We start from the raw sequence: 21,236 nt of genomic DNA, 5'->3' as shown, positions 1-21,236 counted from the left end.
ATATATTATTCATAAATAAAATATAAATATTTTTTATATTTTAAATTTTAATCATTAATTTAACTTTAGTCATATCACTTTTAGTCATACGTCTCCATCTAGTTGATGGTACGTTATGAGATTTTATATGATTTTCGCATTTTTAATGGCAAATGATACTAATTGTGAAAATTATCTTATTGTCTATGAGATTTTATAGGTGAGTTTTATTAGACCATAGATAATCACTAGTTTTGAACTTTCTTTTTGGTCCCTGTTGAGCAAAAAATTTGTGTTTACCTTTTGGGGAGTTTATCGTATCATTTTCTTATATGTAGTTTCTAAATACTTTTGTTGAAGCGTTCATATGATACTGTTGTTCATGATTTTGCTTAAGTATAACACTAAATTGACATCTTGATTTGAAGGTTGAAGAACAATACTCGGTTGACATTTTATATGTTGTATTGGATTTTTTTAAGAAAAATTTCAACTTTTATCATTAACTAAAGTTATAAATCGAAAAACCGAACTGAACTAAACCGACAAGAACCAAATCAACGGTTATTTTTTTGTGTTGGTTTGATTTGGTTTTAAAAATTTAAAAACCGACTAAGTTAATTTGGTTATGATTTTGATCAATAACCGATCCAAACTAACCTATGAACACCCCTACCTACTACTATAGATAAAGGACTATTTATGTCGTTTTCTCTTGTTACGCTGTTGATACAACTATTGTGCGTTGGATGTTGTCGGTTGTTGAAAAGGAGAAGGAAAACATGGGGTGGGTTGGGTCGGGGCATTTTTGCTGGGCTGGATAGGTAGATGGCTGTTGGGCCTGAGCGGGTCAATTGGACTGCTGAGCAGGTTTAAGGAACAATTGGGGGGCTGATTTTGGTGCTATTGTTGTTGGGCTGGTCCTGTGGCCCAAATTTAAAGTAAGAAAAGGGTTATTTTTTGTCAATTCTTGGGTCATTTAAAATAAAGCCAAGATAGAAATTTATCAATTCATTTAGATTTTGATCATATTGACAATTAATCGGTCAATTTGCGTTGCAATTTTGATCTATTTAATTTTAATTATGGCCAAAATCGATGAATCGACTAAATTGAATCGAAAATTTGAAATGAATTATAAATCGATTTAATTTTGAGTTTATTGATGTAATGACGTCACACAAATATTTTTTCAAATAAATCATGTTCTAGAACACAATTTATTTTAATCAAGATTTTTACCATTTAAATTGGTCTTTCAAGATAGCCTTTTATTAAAATCTGATTTTTCGTAAACTAATTTTTGAATAACAAAATTATACAATTTCGTATGTACGAATATGAAAATATATAATCGTTACTTGAAATGACAAAATTACCTAGATAAATATTTGCAAAAGCTTTTATCTGGATAAAATAAATATTGTAACTTTATTTAAAATCGAAGAAACTCAAAATTAAATTTAGTCACAGAGGAAAAAAATTAGTTGTCAATACCGCCACTCACATTTTCATTTGTATTAAACCCCAAATCTCCCCAAGCAAAGGGACCGAAATCCCCCTCCCCCCTCCCCCAAAAATAAATAAATTTAAAACCTAATTAAATAACCCAATTCTCCTTTCTACTTAACAGACACTAGAAGTCAGATCCCATTCCTTCCCCCTCTGGCACCCACCCTTCCCATGCGCCCCTTACCCTTTCTCTTTCTCTTATGTTTTTTATTTGATTTGAAATTCTTATAATATATTGCTGATTAATATTTTGTTTATAGGTTTTACAAGTGAACTTCTCCAAGTAGCATATGAGTATTGCATTGGCTTGTGATATATTTTTTAATTTCAAGTTAATATTCTGCCTATGTGAATTTTAAAAGTGATACTGAGATTTGAAATTCTCCGTTTATAAAATTACACAGAATATATTTTCATTTATGAGATTACACAAAATATATTTTCGTTGTTGTATTGAAATTTGAAAGTTATATCTACAAGTTTTATGAAGTTTAAAAGTCTAAAGGTTCATTTATTTCTTTGGTTGCTTTGCATTTTTTATATTTTTATTTTTAAAATTTTTTAAGTAAAAAAATTACCTAAAGCATATACTTTTTCTCCTTGAAATTTTATACATATACACACATGGATATATAATTAGTCTGTCTTGATTTTCTTAGTACTAAATTACTTTACTATAATTGATAGGCTAGAATAAGAGCATATAAATGGTAAATTAGGATGGGTGTTGATCAAGTTAAGGTGCAATTGAAGACTAAGAAAAAGAGAGAGGAGAAGATTATGTTGCTTTATTGGATTCAAATAAAAATGGTGTTTCAAAAGAATTGTATATTGTGCCTATTCTCAAAATTATGAAATGCAATTATATATAATTTGACAATTGTGTTAGAATTTAAAAAATAAATTTATAGCTACATATGTAACTTTTCTTATTGACAAAACTTGTAGAAAATTCTTTAATTTATAGTAGTGAAATTGTTAAATGTTTTTTTTTTTATTTTAGCAACATTATCGAAATACTTATTATAATAATATTTATGAAAATATTCTTCAATTTGTAGTAATGAATTTTTATAGTTGTTGGATAAACCCTATATAATTGTAAAAAATATGACTACATATTTTCACTTTTTAAAGACCATTAAAAAGTAGCTTTAATTTATGTATTTCGTGACAAAATGAATACATTCTTAATCATTTACAAAAATATTTGTGGCATATACTTTAATTTATAGCAATAGATTTTCTAACATGTAGCTAAATGTAAGGATTGTTATCATGAAACTAAAATATTAAATAGCCATAAAAATTAAATTTTCATAGCAAGGAAATAAGTCTTTTGCCACAATAGAATAGATTGTGACTATATATATAAAAAATTGCTATAGATTCTATTTGCCGTGACAAAAAGTAAATTTATTTGTTATAAGTATATATTTCATAGCAAAATTCTTTTATCGTCATAGCTACCATATAATTTTTTTGTAGCTGTAGTATTTGTCCTTAGCCACAGATCATGTAAAGACTGTATGTAGCTAACTTTTAGTTACGCCACTTCTTGCTATGAATTATACGGAAGAAAAAAATGTGGCTAAAGTGTTTAGCTATGAAACTTTTCATATTTAGCCACGACAAATTATGTAGCTATAGATGCCTTTTATTATAGTGAGTTGCCGTAAGTGAAAAATCATTTTTTGGGGATTATGAACATTATGAATAGCATTATATTTATTATATTTTCGTAATTAATTCATATAGGCTAATCAGATAAAGAGTAAAACAATAAAAAAGAACATAATGTTAAAACAATAAATAAGAACATAATGTGAATTATCTAAAGAAAGAAAATGATAAATTTGAAAGTGAAATGGGAGTTTAGAAAAATATCAATGAAGAAAGAGAAGAAAATGAGGAATGGGAAAAAAAAGTTAGTTTACAATAAATGATTAAATAAATTTTAGGCTATATGTAAAATATATTTTGATTATTTAAATATAAAGTATATTTGCTAGTTGTGCTTTTATATACTTATCCCTAATATCGTCCCCACCAGCATAAACTTAAGACATTATTAAAATATTTCTAATAATCACACATGAAATAGCAAAAGTTCTGATCATGTGGTTCAAAGAGAGGAAAATCATACTATTATCAAGTAAAATATTTCGTTTTCGATGTTGAATTGTAAATTTATGCTAAAGTCCCAAGTAAACCACTTTTGTTGCGACATTGAATAGTAAACTTATGCTAAACTTTCTATTTAACCAATAAAATAATCTTACAAATATTCAGCTCCAATGATAGGAGTCACCATGGGCTAGTTCTCTTGTTGATATGCAAGACTTAATAATATAGTATTTTATTTAATTTGACCATTTCTCTCAATGTAACTCATTTCTTTCACGGTAAGATAGTATTAATTAACTCTCAAATTATCTCACAAGGTTGAAATCTAATTTAAAAGTGTTCAATAGTTAAATAGATGGATCCACTTTATCAGAGGCGAATTTATAATTTCAAATGAATGTATGAGATTTTGGTTGTTTGAAGTTATCTAGTCTTTAAATTATACTTCGTATAAGTTAAAATAACTTTTTTAACTATAAATACAGAGTTTGAGTAAAGATTATTGAACTATCGTAAACGAAATGAACATCCCACTGAGCACAAACTTTACGAGTAATGTATAGTAATACTTTTCAATGGCGGCTTTAGTTTTGCGTGATGAACGTGAAATGTTTTTACTGCAAGACAATTCAAATATTTTTTGTTGTGATCTTTTAATCGAAAAAGAGCTACTATTTACTAGCGTGTTAAATTTTTATCTCATGATACTCAGCCTTTTTGCTACATGTTTCCCAGAATTTTCTTTAAATTTTAATAGAAACTTTCTTCGTTTGATACGTCAATCTTTGACCCATTAAGTCACCAAGTCTGTTGGTATGAAGGCCCATAAATATGTTCCCTCGTACATTGCAAAGAATATCATAAACTAGTTCAACAATATTCTCATAGTACACACACAAAATCATTCTTTCAACAACTTTGTCTAGGCTTTCTAGCTCTTACATTAAGATTATTCATTTAGATATGGAGAGAAAAACATCTCAAATTCAACCTCCAACTTATGGAGATTGATCACTATTCTTAGCATCAATGGAGGTGGTGCTTGAGGAATTATTCCAGCTACCATCCTCAGTTATCTTGAATCTCAACTTCAGGTCAATTTTCTTTTAAATATACATATGTATATATATATATAATTTGTCATGTCAGTTACATTCCTTAGGAAAGTTCCACGGCCTGGTGGTCAGCGTGACAATATACTACTCTATGTTAATGCATGCATGGAAAATACAATTGGTGGTATTAAAATCTGCAGGAGTTGGATGGAAAAGATGCAAGACTTGCAGATTATTTCAACGTAATTGCTGGAACGAGCACTGGTGGCCTTGTCACGGCCATGTTAACAGTTCCAGATGAAAATAATTGTCCACTTTACGCAGCCAAAGATATTACACCATTTTATTTGGAGCATTGTCCAAAGATTTTTCCACAAAAGAACTGGTATATACATATCTAATTAACTTTGTACACACTATTATGTGTACTTTGGCTAACCAAATTTTAAAATTTCGTTGAATTTACAAACATGCAGTGGTTTGTTTGCTTCTAAGTTCTAATGGGAAGATGGTGCAAAGCATTAATAGGACCAAAATATGACGGCAAATACCTACATGAGATCGTCAAGGAGAAATTGAAAAATACTTGTCTTAGTAACACTATCACAAATGTTGTTATACCTACTTTTGATATCATTTCGCATTCAAAGAAAAATAATAATAACTATCTAGAGACATGGGGTCTTTCTGAAACAACCTCTCTACCTCATAAAGATCCCCAAGGGTAAGGTCTATTAACACCCCACGATCCCCAGACCACACATTTGGGATTATATATTGAATCTTGATTTGTGGTTGCAGACGAAACGATCAGCATGTTATGATGCAAAATTGTCTGATGTTTGTATTAGTACTTCAGCAGCACCAACTTATCTTCCAGCTCATAGTTTCAAAGTTGAAGATAGCAAAGGCAACGTTAGAGAACATAATCTCATTGATGGTATCGTTGCTGCAAATAACCCGGTACGTATTACACACTTCATTAATACTAAGAATTTAACTTATATATTCTGACGATACAATAAAATTTACACTATTAGCATATTCTTAAAATATATGTTGGCATGTCTTTTTCAGGGTTTGGTTGCAATAGCAGAAGTAAGCAAAGAAATTTTCAAGAACAACCCAGAGTTTTTCCCAATAAAACCAACGGACTATGGTCGTTTTCTTGTAATATCAATAGGGACTGGAGCTGCAAAATGTGAACAAAAGTATAATTCATCCTTAGCAGCCAAATGGGGGATTGTAGATTGGTTATTTCACAAAGGTTCTACACCATTAATCGAAGTATTCTCACAATCAAGTGCTGATATGGTTGATTACCATAATTCTGTTTTTTTCAAGCTCTTCATAGTGAAAAGAGTTATCTTCGAATTCAAGTATAGGCCGAAACAGGCAAATTCGTTGGTTGTCTTTCAGTGTCTTCCTTATATGATGTATATGTCCAGTTCAAATAGGTTATTCTTGTCGTTTAGCAACATTCAAATGATTTCCGAGGATTGGCCGGATCGAGGGCCTCTTGATCCTCTTTTATCGGGCCAAGCTACATATTTGACCGATTGACCAAACTTATAACATCTGCTAGTCAAATATATATATATATATATATATATATATATATACTAGTTTAAAAAATAATCTAATTGGATATTTATCACCAGATATGAATATCGATAAAACTAACACAAATAGACTTAAAATAAAAATATATAGAAAAGTTAAGAAATATCCACGCATAAAGAAAAATAGATCCATTATACATATAAAAGATCTATTTTACAAGTTAATTATCCGCACCCCCCTACTAATGGTATCAGAGCCCAGTTATTTAAAAAATATAGCAGTAGCATATATGTTTGTGTTTAGATTGAATTGGATTAAATGAATAAAATACAAAAATACAAAGAACTAAAATAAATTATTTCTGAAAAACATAAAGAATTAAAAATAAGAATAGAAAGACTACATTATAATATATTTGCCGGAGTTAGTGAAAACTCAATAAATACACAAAAAGATGAAATATCAAAATTAGAATCACAAATAGATAGTTTAGAATATATATATCAACATGAACTATTCACAATAAAATGAACAAAGAAGAATTTATAATAAATGAAAAAATATATGAAAATCACGAAGGATTAAAAATAAAAATAGTATTTTCTAATCTAGGAAGAAGATATAAGAAAATTGGTGAACATTTATATTTAATGTTAGAAAAAGAAGAATTAAAATTAGAAGATAAATTGACAGCTATGGTAAGAATAGAAAGTGAAAATGAAGAAATAGATAGAAAAAAGGAAATAGAAAAAATAAAACAACAAACTACAGAAAAAATATGAAAAATAGAAGAAACTAAAAATAGTAGGATTGCTGAATTAGAAAAAGAACTACAAATGTTAAAAGATTTGTATGAAGAAAGACAAAAGGAAAAGGAAGAAAAAGATAAAGAACAAAAATTACTAAACGAGATAAATCAATTTAAAGAAAAATTAGAAATAAACAATAAAGAAATAAAAAACAAGGAATTAGAAATAAATAATATAGATGATGAAGAGACAGATAATTATGATTCAGAAGATAGTGAAACATATACAGAAGTATTAACAAATACAAAAAATTTAGAAATCAATGAAAAACAAGAAGTAATTAATGAAGAAAACTTAGAAAATATCAACACAGAAATAAATACTCTTGATAAAAAAGAAGATGAAAATATAATACCTAGAACATCAGAAATAAGAAAACCTACATATTATAAGAATAAGTTTAAAAGATACAATGAATATGACAAATGGATACCAAAACAAATAGTTAATAAAAATTATAATTTTTTAGACTTAGATTGCGTGATAGATACAGAAAAAATAATACAATTATGGATAGGATATATGACAAAACAATTATTAGATAATAATATAAATATAACAGATGCACCAGAATATATAGAAAAAACACTAATAGGAACAGTGAAATTATGGTTTTCAAATTTAACTGAAAATAGCAAGAAGGTATTAAGAACTAACAAAACTACAGAAGGAACATCATTAACAACAACTAAACTAACACCTATAAAATTATTAAAAAAATATGAAACAGCTATAAAAGATGAATTTGGTAGTATGACAACAATAGAAGAATAACAAGATGAAGAAAAAGATACAAATAGGAATTTAATGTTAAAATTAACAATATGTAATATGTGTTATATAGATGAATATACTTGCGCATTTAAAGAATATTATTATAAAGGAGCATATAATATAGAAGAAAGTAAAGAAATAAGAAAATTATATTTTAATAAATTACCCGAACCATTTAGTTCAAAAATAATAAAGAGTTGGGAAGAAGCAAAAATAGTAGATACTCTAGGAGCAAGAATAAAATTTTTATAACAATGGTATAGAAATTTATGTGAAAAATATAGAGAAGAACTAAAATTGGAAAAAACATTGATAAGAAATTTAACATGTTGCAAAAATAAAATAGCACCCCAATTCGGATGTGAAGAAAGATATTAAAAGAAAAGAAAAAGACATAAGAAATATAAGAAATATAAAAAATCAAAATATAAATACAAGAAACCAAGAAAAAGATATTATGTAAAAAATTATAAATACAAAAGACCATATAGGAAAAAGAAATCTATAAAAGAATGTACTTGTTATAATTGTGGAAAATTAGGACATTTAGCTAGAGATTGTAAATTACCTAAAAATCCAAAAAATAAACAAATATCAGAAATAAAAATAGAAAATACAGAATATATGCAGATAGATTAAGTGATTAAAAAAATAATGACCTTCCTCAAACGTAGATGTCACTAATAGACCAAAATAAAATACTACATATTTCTATTAACTCAAAAACGTGTGAAGATATATATATTGATGGAGAAAGCTTTTTCAGTGAAAAGAGAAAAATAATTTTACATCTTTTCTCTTATTAATTAAGTAGCTTTTACTTTTCTTTATTCGTTATAATAAAAAAATATATCAGGATTGCTAATTATTATCATATATTTAGGACTCTTTAATTTTTTAATAATTAAAAAAAATAAGTAAAAAAGGATAATTTTATCTATTCCAAAGATTTTTAATAAAGGACAAAAAAATTTAAACAATATTTCACTCTTCATACTTTTAATATACTACTAATTTAGTGTACGTGCTTTTGATGTGTGTCTAATGTTAATTAATAAAATTATTCATAAAAAATAAAATTATTTTAAAAAACATCAATTGATTATTACTGATTTCAAAGTCTTAAATATTATGGAAATCATTAAATAATTATTTCTTAATGTCGAGAATTAATTAAATGATCGTTCTTAATATTAGGAAACTAAATAAATGAATGACTATTTTTAAATATTAGGAAATAACTAAATTATTATCTTTAATAAATTTTGTTGTTGATATATATACCTTATCACTATCTTTGTAGAATTGAGAGATTGTTTTCTATAAATCCTCCGCTAACTTATTAAAAATATGATTTAATTGATATGCCTTCAAAATTATGATTCAATAGTATGCTATCAATCTCAAGATAATTTTCACTATAATCTCATATATATATATATAGAGAGAGAGAGAGAGAATTAACAAACCCTAGGCTAACTTACAAAAATTATGAATTAATAATTATGCCTTCAATCTCAAGAGAATTTTCAATATAATCTTATATGTAGTCTATGGAGAATAAAATACATACCTTTTCACTATCTTGGAAGGGTAGAGAAATTATTTTCGATAGATCGAATATTCATATACCATCTGTATTAAGCTAAATAGTTTCTAACATCAGATAAGATAGTAATAAACATCATAGAATAAATTGTATATCAATATTATAGGTCAAAAAATAATAATGATGAGTTACCTAGACACGAAAAATAATTTATCTGAGAATAATTAAATCAACAACAATTATATATTGATGAATCATACAAAAATATAATTGTAATAATCAGAAAAAAAAGAAGACAAGAACTCACTCCTTGTTAACATATGTATTCAATTATCTGAAAATTTTGCATGAAAATAGTTTGACATGTCCATGCCTTCAATTTATATGTTTAATAACATTAGAAGAAACATGAATATCATCCCACCATAAAAATATAGAACTAAAAAATATTGTCAAAATACATAAAGAAATTGCTAATAAAGAATGTAAAAAAAGTCAAAATAAAATTGTACGTCACATACAATTCTCTTTATGCTTTTTATATATGTTAGGAGTCATATCATATATTGTTTTCTTGCTATATATTTTAGAACTCCTTGATTTTTTAGAAGAACTTTTCTCATAATGAAAACTTTTTCATGAATCAAAAAATTGTGTTATGGAATTTTTCCACTATTTTTTTTTTTATAAAATTACCTATAAACCTTTTTTCTTTGATTAAAATAATAATTTTAATAATTTAATTCGGGTAATAATCTAATTCTATAATTAAACTTAAAGTAAATTTTAGGAAAATTTGTATTGAAAAACACTAATTCCATTCTCAATGGACCTGTGGCCGTGCAGGCCTCTTATGGACTTTCCGTAATTGGAAAATTATACGTGATTGTATATGTGTTTACATATGTTAGAAGTCTTATCATATATAATTTTATTGCCATATATTTTAGAACTCTTTAATTTCTTAGGTTTAAAAGTCATAAGTCAATATTATAAATATAATTAAATAATAATTAAAAAAAGTGAAAAGACGATTTGGTCTATTGCAAAGAGCTTTAATGAAGGGCAAAAAGTTCAAATCATATTTATAAGGGTCTTTACACTTTTAATATATTATATATATATATAAAATAACCCACATCTGAAAAAAAAAAGTAAGAGAGAGAAAGACTCCCCTCTCACTAAGCCCCTCCTACCTTTGGCACCGACTCAGTCATGGACCCGACCTTAACTCCACCTCTCCTACCAAATCCCCCAATTTCGACCACCTCCAACGAAATACTAATGGAGGAACCCCTACCCCTCCCACTCTCGTATAAAGATGTTGCAATAGGGAAAATCATACCCCTGAATTCGAATGCTGATATTGAGCCACTAAGCAAGGACGCGAACCTCGGATCCATTGGTCATAGTATTCTACTGACGGAGGAGGACAAACAAAGACTGTATGCCTCTTGGATCCACTCCATCATAGTCAAATCGATCAATTCCAAATTCAATCACCAATATCTAAAGAGGAAGCTGAAAGACCTCTGGAAAATTCAAGATCCCCTATCCCTAATTGATCTGGGGATGGGTTTCTTCACAACAAAACTCTCAAAGACGGAAAGCCAATCGACAATTCAGAATGGCGGACCATGGTTCATTGAAGGTTCCTTTGTCTCTGTCCGAAAGTGGAAACCCAATTTCGTACCTGCCAATTCCAAGGTGGATTCCACGGCCATCTGGGTCAGGTTGCACTACAAAAAACAGGTCAAATTGCGGGGGTTAAATTTAAGGTTTGCGGGGGTTTAAAACCCCCGCAAAATGTAATTATGGGGGTTCTCGAAACCCCCACAATTCGAGCCATCACAAATAGGTTGCGGCGGTTTTTTTTTAACCGCCATAATTAATTTGCGGTGGTTATTTAGCGGGGGTTTCGACCCCCGCTACTCTAAATTTAATTTTTTATAATAAATTTTTATTTAAAAATTGTGGGGGTTTAAAACCTCCTCAATTTTATTTTATTTTTTTAAAAAAATAAATTATTTTATTTTTTGAACCGCCATAATTAATTTGCAGTGGTTATTTTGCGGGGGTTTCAACCCCTGCTACTCTAAATTTATTTTTTTATAATAATTTTTTATTTAAAAGTTGCGGGGGTTTAAAACCTCCACAATTTTATTTTATTTTTTAAAAATTGATTATGAATTTTTCAATTGATCAATATAAGCATTTTCCATAAATGTTTTCATGTCAAGAACTCAATACTAAAAGAACATAAGTGCAAAGGTTATTCAAGTATCATTGCATTAGCTATCAAACACAATTGTCAACAATTCGATAACTTAACCAAAAACATCCTTGAAATTAAACTGCCCAGCCCCCTTTAGATTAACCTCAACAGCGTGAATGAACTCAAATATATAGATGCTCAGTCGTGCAGTGTCCCCAAAATGTCTTCATCCCGGTACAAATAAAACCTGCCACAAGATCATCAAGAGTGTTTAGAAAAATGAATAAATCTCTAAAATTTAATAGCCAATTTCATTAGTAAAGTCCCATCGTGAGCGAGTGATATACCATCTTTAAGAAAGAACGACTATTATCAAAGGCATTGATACAATGTTATAGTCTAAGGTTGAGAAACAGTTTGCCAACTTATTGAGTGTTCTTTATAGTCCTCTCCGCCCCCGATAAACCTTTCTTGTTCACCTTCAAAAGTAGAAAAAAGATACCGGGAAAGAGATTAGAATATTGAGGAAATAAAGAGTTCAACCTTTAAGATCATGCATAGATAGAAATAACTCTTCGATTTTATATTGACTCCTACAGAGGCTAATCAGAGAATAGGCTGCTTTGTTAATTGATGACAGGATTAAAATGCCACATTTTATGTAATGGAAGATGGCATGTACAAGACAAAAATAGCATATCTAATGGGTACTTAATGGAGATTAATGATATCTGAAAGTTCATTGAGAAGATGAACATCATTTAAATTCTTAAGAAGAAGCTATGAATAGCCAAAACTGTTACAATTGCTCTCTACCACGTGAATTTAACTACTAGTTCATGAAATTTTTACAATTAATTACCTACATCATCAATTAATTCCACTTACATCCTAAATTAGTTGGTGTCAGCTATATGAATCATATATTGTACACTAATAAAAATCTTGGTCCAAACTAGTTGGGATTAACTATAGCAATCTTCAATATTCTTCCTACACGGTTCTAGCACATTTTATTTCTCTGCTAAAGAACATACATGTATATGACGATAACATACAAGTTTTTGGCCAAACTTAGAACAAATCTAAACAAAACAACTCAAGTTAAACAACCAAATACAGAGAAATTCCAAAATAAAATCTAGCAATTATGATACTTACACTTTGATTTTCGACCTTCGACCTCCTGCACCAAATTGTAAATCAACCATGTCAATTATCAAGTAAATAACTAAAATATGAAGAAGATAAATAGAAAGATAATTTATGATATTAAAAGACCTATTCGTCGCGTTCATGTGCACGTTGCATAATCTCTTAAAGTGAAAGAGCTGAGGTTACATTATTATTGGATCGCTCCATTGCCTCAGAAATTCGCCTTGTTGCTGGAACAGCTAGTTCAGAACAAGGTCTGATTACAATCCCTCAAAAAATGAGAAGATTGTTCATCTTTGTTGTTACCCTCATTTAAAAACATTCAACAAGGGTTAAGCAATTGACAGAAAATAATTTTTGATGATGATATATTTAAGCATATTTAGCATCCGGTACTATGTCTACCCCGTATCCAGATGATACATCTACAAACAAATATAGTTGCGCTCACATTTTTTTCATCTACACCTCAGGAAACAAAGAAGTTGATCCAAAGAAACAACCCTCCCTCAGAAGTTGATTAAGTCCCTACATAAGGGAAGAATGACCAAATACATAAACCATATTCAGAATTTCTATGATGTCAGGAAGAACAAGATTTTGAATTGAATTTATACATATCCTATCAGTCACGAAGTCAGAAAAAGGATCCATGAACTGATGATTTAGCAATTCAAAACACGATACCAAAGAACGTCTAATGAGTAGTAATTCAAAATTAACTATAATTAATAACCAGCTCACTTTCTTAATGCTCTGTAGTCTATTCAATAAGTGGAATTCATTAGCTGTCCGCTGTCAGGCAGTGCACTCAAAGTCGGAAAAGGGCAATAACTTATCAAATCTGTTTCTATCTAGTAGCACGCTATTGAATCAAATGACAAAGACATCTTTGAATTGTGCTTTTTCTAATGAAAAAAATTGGATTCATGTAATCTGAGAATCTCTTTTACTTTCAATGAAACAAAACAAAATTCAAATCAGTGAGAAAATGGAAATTCACGCGGTTCCAGTATAAAAAAAAACTACTATAAGAATTGTAACAAGCCTTGATGGTTGAAGCACAACAAATCAATTATCAAATAGCCAAATTCATTAAGAAAATAAACGAACCTTGTTTTTCGACGATGACTCGTACAGAGTATCCACAGAGTAATAGCTGATTGACGATGGCGATACCGATGAGATTTCAAGAAAATTAATACAACAACTAACCTGATTTAGTCACACAAATTGGGATCTATAGAGGGTACAGTATACACAGACCTTACCGTTAAGGTAAATAGGTTGTTTTCAACATAACTCTTGTTCAAGAAAAATAGTCTGAAGCTGTTCAATTTCAAGAAAACAAATAGTGAAAATTGATTTAATCTTTACTGTTGATCAAATATGATGAACGGTTGAGATTAGAATTGAGGAGATGAGTTAAATTGTGATTAGAAATTAGGTTAAAAAAGATTGAATTGGGGATTTCGATTAAGTCAAATTAAACTCAATTGACATAAATTGAGTATAAAATGGCTAGAATTTAAATAAATTAGAAAAATTGAATTGAATTAGGTTGATATTTAATAAATATAGTAACTATATAAATTAATATTAAAAAATAAATAAAATTATTATTTTTAAATTAATTATAAATAAATTATGTAAATAAAATTAATGATGTCAATCACATAATAATGTCAATGCATTTCGTATACTACAAATAATTTTTGATTAATTAATTTTTGAATACGGTATTATATATATAGTAATACAACATATTAACCTGATGAATTATTGGTTAATTAGCTTCATTATTATAAATTCAATAGTATATTAATACCTCAATCATACGATGTTAACGTGTTACTTAAAATATTTGGGTATATAGATTCACTACATGAGAGATACGTGTATATATATATATATATATCAACTTCAAAATATGTACTATATACATCACATACATGAGTATATTACTTCGTTATACAACGTATTTCATATATACTCTGATAAATTATCATTTAATTTAACTTATATTATTATATTATAACTTCAACAATATATTATTACCTTGATCAATTGATCGTATGATATCAATATATAATTGAATACATTTAATTTTTTAAAATATAAAAATTATTTATTTAATAGTAAATTAAAAATAGCAAATATCTAAGAACAACGTCGTTTTTATAAAGTTAATTTTTATTTATTTTTAACAAAAGTGACACTGTCTGTCGCTTTTTGTAAAAATATATAAAAATAAAAATAATTAAAAAATGCGATGGATAGAGGGGTTTTTTGACCCCCGCAAATATATTCAATGAATATCGGGGGTTAAAACCCTCACAAATATATTCGATGGATATCGGAGGTTAAAATCCCCCGCAAATTTATAAATTTTAGTGCCAGTTCTTTAACCCCTGCAATTCATACTATTTTACGGGGGTTAAAATAACCCCCGCAAAAAACCCATCGCAATTAACCCTGTTTTTTATAGTGTTGCCCGAACTACCAATGGAGCTTTATGACCCCCTTATTCTACAATGAATAGGCAACAGAATCGGGCATCTGTAAAAAATAGATGCATGCAACTCAGCTGTGCTTAGGGGTAGGTACGCAAGGATCTGCGTCCAAATACCCCTTAACACCTCAATGGTAGCATCGATATCCATCAACCATCACACTCAACCTCTACTATACGAAGGAGAAGGATTCCTGTGCAAAAACTATGGAAGATTAGGTCACACAACAATTCTATGTTTGTACCCCCTTAAATCTACACAGTGCAGACAAAATGGAGTTGGAATAGCAACACAATCCACCAATGAGTCAGAGCAAACCAAATCGGCAGTAGAAAACTTCAATGAGTAGCAGACGGTACTAAAATAAAGAACCTGGTCCATCTCAATGTAATTCCATCCCTTCTAAAATTAATCCCCCTCTCTTACAAACTGATACTAAAATGAAAGAGACTAATCCGTGTAGGCCACCTTTTGTACACATTGGCTGGAGCAATCATGAGACTCCTCTCACAACAGTGAGAAACCTTTCCACTTTCCACAGTGATGTGACTGAAAATGTCTCAACTTTGGACATGGAATTTAATATTGGTGGAGTTCCCCATGGGAAAACTCCCCAGCTGCCTTCTCCCGCCTCCTCTCACTCTTTATATTCTGATTTAAACATGATCGAGCTTTCTCAAGAAAGCTCTCATGGATCCCACAAACTACAACCTGATTACCTTCACAACATCTCCACTTTCTCTGGACCATCAACCAACATCATGATTGGAAGTTTGCCTATCCGACCAAACAGTTCCTCTTCACTTGGAATGGGAGAGGAGACACATCACCATTCTAATTCAGTACCCCTAATACCTGGCCCAACTAGTTATGGTGAGCCTGAACCAGGGTCTGCAGACATATGGGTCCAATGTCTGGATGGGCACCCTGTTCCATGTGATCAACTCACCAGTGCAAGAGGAACTGAGCATGGAGTCCCTAGCAAGCATAATGAACCAGCTCAGTCTGGGACTCCCCTTTCGCCCCCTCACGACCCTGCAATAATGCTCTTGGGACTAGCCTTTGAACCTCTAACTGGGGAGCAACTGGCCTCTCTCATCCAGGAAATGACACTATCCACTCCCTCACCCTCTCTTTATCTGACAATAAAGAAGATAGAGTGGCTGAATGCACTGGAGGCCTTAAGAGCAAGCAACAAGGACATGAAGGACTTTTTCTCTCAGCTTAGGGTGCCAAGAACAAAAATCCTCAATCTGATAGAACCCCTAAATCTAGAGTTTATCGAGCCATTCCAGGAGATTGTGATTATCCTAATACATCTACGGTTAGAAGGTCTAGGTATAAAAATAAGTCCAATAAATCTTATGATAGAAGAGACCATCAAGGTCATACTATTCTCTTTCAGCAGGAAAAGGAAGACCCCTTCTTAGACATCTACCTCCAACTCCAAGGGGAAGGACAGTGTGGATGCATCAGAAACTCACCACCCCCTTCACTCCAAGATGAAGAACTATATTATGTGGAATGCTAAAGGGGCCAAAAATGCTGAATTTAGAAAGCATTGTAAGACCATGGTCAATATACACCAACCATGTATCCTTGGTTTGCTGTAAACCAAAATGACTGATCACCAGGATCTTTGTGAGGAGCTTGGATACCACAATCATATCCAAGCTGAAGCAAATGGTAACTCTGGGGGGATTGTCATTATATGGAAAGAAGACTCTATTTCTATTTTTCTGTCTCCATATCTCCTCAGGTCATTAATGCTAAAGTTAAGGTAAATTCTCCTTCCTCCTTCTTATTTCTTAGTGTCATTTATGATAGCACTGATTTTCAAACTAGACTAGATGTATGGGACCAACTCTCTTCTTTCTCTGATACCTACATCTTCTCTGAGGGCAAGATCTAGCTAGTTGGAGGAGACTTCAATGAAGTTTTGAGGGCCTCTGAAAAATTTAAAGGCTTCAGGATCAACACTAATAGGTCTAACCATTGTATGAACTGTCTAAATTATTGTAAATTCATTGATTTAGGCTTCAGAGGTAGTAAATACACTTGGTCCAATATGGGATATAGGAATAGATAGTGCCTCATCCCGAAAACGCTGGACAGATGCCTTGCTAATGATGATTGAGTTCATCTTTACCTAGAGGCCACCATCACTCACCTTCCTAGAACTCGCTCTGATCACTTCCCTCTTCTCCTTAATGTGGGTTCTCCACCACCCAACTAGATCAAGCTTTTTAGAGTGGAATCTATGTAGCTTAGTCACCAGTATTTCTCTAACCTTATTAGAGAGTCCTTCCTGGATAGTCATTGCATCACTGTGGCCACCACTGAGTTTGAAGACAGGGCTAGAAATTGGAATAAGCTTGTCTTTGGAAACATCTTTGCCAAAAAAAAAAACACTTGCTTGCAAGGTTAGCTGGTATTCAGAACTCTCTCAATTATTCTATAAGCCCCTTCCTTCATGGCCTGGAGGCTACCCTACTGAAAGAGTTCAACCACGTCCTCACCCTAGAGACAGAGTTCTGGAAACTCAATTCCAGAATCTCTTGGCTGGTATAAGGGGACTCAAACTCTAAATTCTTCCACACTTCAACTCTCAATAGAAGAAGAAGAAATAAAATCAACTCCCTCATGGATGATGGTGGCAATTGGCACTTCCACCATGCAGACATTGAGCAAATGGTGTCCTCCTACTATGCTAACCTGTACATTACTGACCATATCCTGGGTTATCTGGCCACCCAGCTCAATCTCTCTACTTAGGGTAGCATTAACCCCTTGAATTATGAAGCCCTACAAGTCATCCCTTCCATGGAGGAGGTTATAAGGGCCATCTTTTTCTTCAAAACCAACAAGGCCCCTGGTTTTGATGGTCTCCATCCTTTTCTTTACCAGAAATTCTAGGACACTATGGGTCCCCTCTGATCAAATTTGTCAGGAAACCTTCAGCTCTTGCTCTATGGACCCTTATGTGAACTCTACTTATCTTTGCCTCATCCTCAAATATACAAATGCCACCTCCCTTAAGAACTTCAGGCCTGCAATATCCAGTATAATCTTGTTACCAAGATCATTACCACCAGGCTAAAGCCTCTTCTAGTCAAGATCATTGGCCCTTTCCAGGCCAGCTTCATGGCTAATAGAAGAGTCTCTAACAATGCTATCATTGTTCAAGAGTATGTTAGTCACTTCTCCAAAATGAAGGGTAAGAAGGCCAACATGCTCCTCAAAATTAACCTAGAAAAAGCCTTTGATAGACTGGAGGTCCTTTATCAGATAGGCTCCAGTCTTCTTTAATTTTCCTCCCAAACTCATCAAGCTCATCCTCTCTTGTATCTCTTCTTATTCCATCTCTGTTCTTGTCAATGAAGGAAAAACAATCAAATTCACTCCTTAAGGGGCATTAGACAAGGAGACCCCATGTCTCCCTACCTCTTTATTCTTTGTATGAAAATACTATTTAGAAGAATTAACCATGAGGTTGACAATCTTAATTGGACACCTATTTCCATCTCTAAAAGGGGACACCCTGTCTCCCACCTTTTCTTTGCTGATGATCTCACTCTTTTTGTAAAAGTTTATCCAAAAAACTGCACACTATCAATAAAATCCTCCATAACTTCAGCTCCCATTCTGGGAAAAGGATAAACCTTTCTAAATCTAAATTTATTTTCTCTGCTAACTATACTTCTGAGAATCAAAAAAACCTCAGCAACACTCTGGGCATCCATTCTTCCACCAATTTTGGGAAATATCTGGGCTTTCCCATCTTCTATAAAAATCCTGAAAATGAGGACTTCCAATTCCTCATTTATAATCTGAATAGCAAACTGGATGGTTGGAAAATCAAGTTCCTCAACATGACATGCAGAGTAACCCTAGCAAAATCCTCCTTGGCTAGCATCCCTAATTACGTTATTCAGTACATACACCTTCCCAACTCCAATCATAAACTCATTGATAAATCCCAAAGAAACTTTATTTGGGGCACCACTGATGCCAAGAGAAAATTGCATCTCCTGGGGTGGGACATTATAACCCTCCCCAAAAGAGATGGGGGGCTAGGTATGCAGAGATCTAACATCAAGAATAAAGCTCTTCTTTGTGGTTTAGGTTGAAGAATGTACTCCAAACCCACTTCTCTTTGGGCCGACACTCTCTTTTCTAAATACAACTCTAGAGATAATATCACTGTTGGCTCCAGAACTTAGAATGGCATCACTACTAGCTGGAAGCTTTACAATGATGCCCTATTCTGGGCTATTAAACATGGAACAAAGGTGAATGCCTAGGAGGATAGATGGATTCATGGAATGCCCCCTCTTTCTTTCATTATCCAGGGTCCTATACATTACTCCACATCCATATAATGTCAAGTATATTTGGAAGGATGGCAGATGGGACTTCTCCCCTCTGTCCTTCCACCTTTCCATCAATATTATTCATAACATTAAAAGTGTCTTTCTTCAAAGCATCATTGGAAGATCAGAAATAACAGGAACTTTCAAAATACTAACTCTTAACCTCACTTCAGCATAACTCATGTAGAAGCAGCGGAATTCTACCACCTAGAGGATTTTACCAATCATCACCCTAGGACTAGTATCACCATTAAATTGCAACCCCCCACAACTATCCCTTACAAGCTCAACACTGATGGGTCATGTATAGGGAACCCTGGTAGGGGATGTATAGGGGGTGTCATCAGGAATAGTAGAGGGGACTGGGTAGTGGGCTTCAACAGAAGCTTCACCCATGCCACCACAATCTTATAGAGCTCTTATCCCTCAAAGAAGGCCTCAACCTGACCATAGAACACAACTTAATGCCCTTGAATATTTGCATTGATTCTCTACAAGTGATTAACATGCTGTACCATGGAAACTTGCTATATAACTCTATTGTTTTTGAATGCAGATCTCTCCTAGAGAAGTTGGAGAATCCTCCAGTCTACCACATATATCGGGAACAGAATAGAGTAGCAGACTAAATGGTGAAGATGGGCTCCAAGCAAAACCTGTTTGACAACCTTCATGTTTTTGTTATTCATCCAGTTAGTACAGGAGTAGTGTTTTGGAAAGACTTCAAGGGAAAATCTTCCTCCCGAAATGTATCTAGCAATGATAGCCTAAACCAAAACTCTCATGTTTTTGTTCCTGAATAGGTCTTGTCTTGTAACTAACCTTTATTTATACTAATGCAACTGCTCTTATTCACCCAATATATATATATATATTTTCGGTTGTCGAAATAAATGAACAGGAGGATTAACTAATTGGAACAGAAGCCTCAGTGCATGTGTCTACAAAGGAAAATTTGGAGTGGCTAGTGGAAATTGGGAAAAATTTATTGAAGGAACCACTTTCAAGGATAAATTTGGAAACAGGTTTGACAGAACCAATTCCTAAAGGATGCACTAATGAGGAAGCCCTTAAGAGGTATATATATCATATATTATACTATCATATTATACTATCAAATAATTTGAGATATTTATTTTTTAAAAATAAGTGTCTGACAAATAATTTGAGATATTTATTTTTAAAAATCATGACTGATGGATCGAAGGGATATCATATTTGTGTTGTCAGTGTATGTTAGCTAGTGTTACTATTATATTATGTAAGTTGTTAGAAGTTATATATACATTCTTATGTCATAAATAAACTAATTTAAATCTTTGGTTTTGTGATAGGCTTGCAACATCATTGGTCAATGAAAGAAGACTTCGTGAGTCAAGGTCTCCACTTACCAAGAAAGTCTCCAAGTAATTCAGTCATCAAGAAAATCCTACGTATAGAAATAATTGAGTTTTAAGTAATATATATTGTCAGTATAAATTTCTAGCTATATGTTCTCGGTAAAATTTCCAATTTTGGAGGGAATATTAGGTATAGGGTAGTACTTTATGAAATTCGATTTATTTATTCATAGTACTATAGTATGTACTAGTGTAAAGGTGTATTCATCTTC

The 21,236-nt window shown here is 31.6% G+C and overlaps 1 pseudogene; it reads left to right on the top strand.

Moving 5' to 3' along the window:
- Positions 1 to 4,581: 4,581 nt before the first annotated feature.
- LOC107854935 lies at positions 4,582 to 21,034 on the top strand (annotated as a pseudogene).
- Positions 21,035 to 21,236: the final 202 nt, after the last annotated feature.

Source organism: Capsicum annuum, chromosome 1 (assembly GCF_002878395.1).
Source record: "Capsicum annuum cultivar UCD-10X-F1 chromosome 1, UCD10Xv1.1, whole genome shotgun sequence".
Taxonomy (NCBI): domain Eukaryota; kingdom Viridiplantae; phylum Streptophyta; class Magnoliopsida; order Solanales; family Solanaceae; genus Capsicum; species Capsicum annuum.
This window is presented reverse-complemented; position numbering and strand designations above follow the sequence as displayed.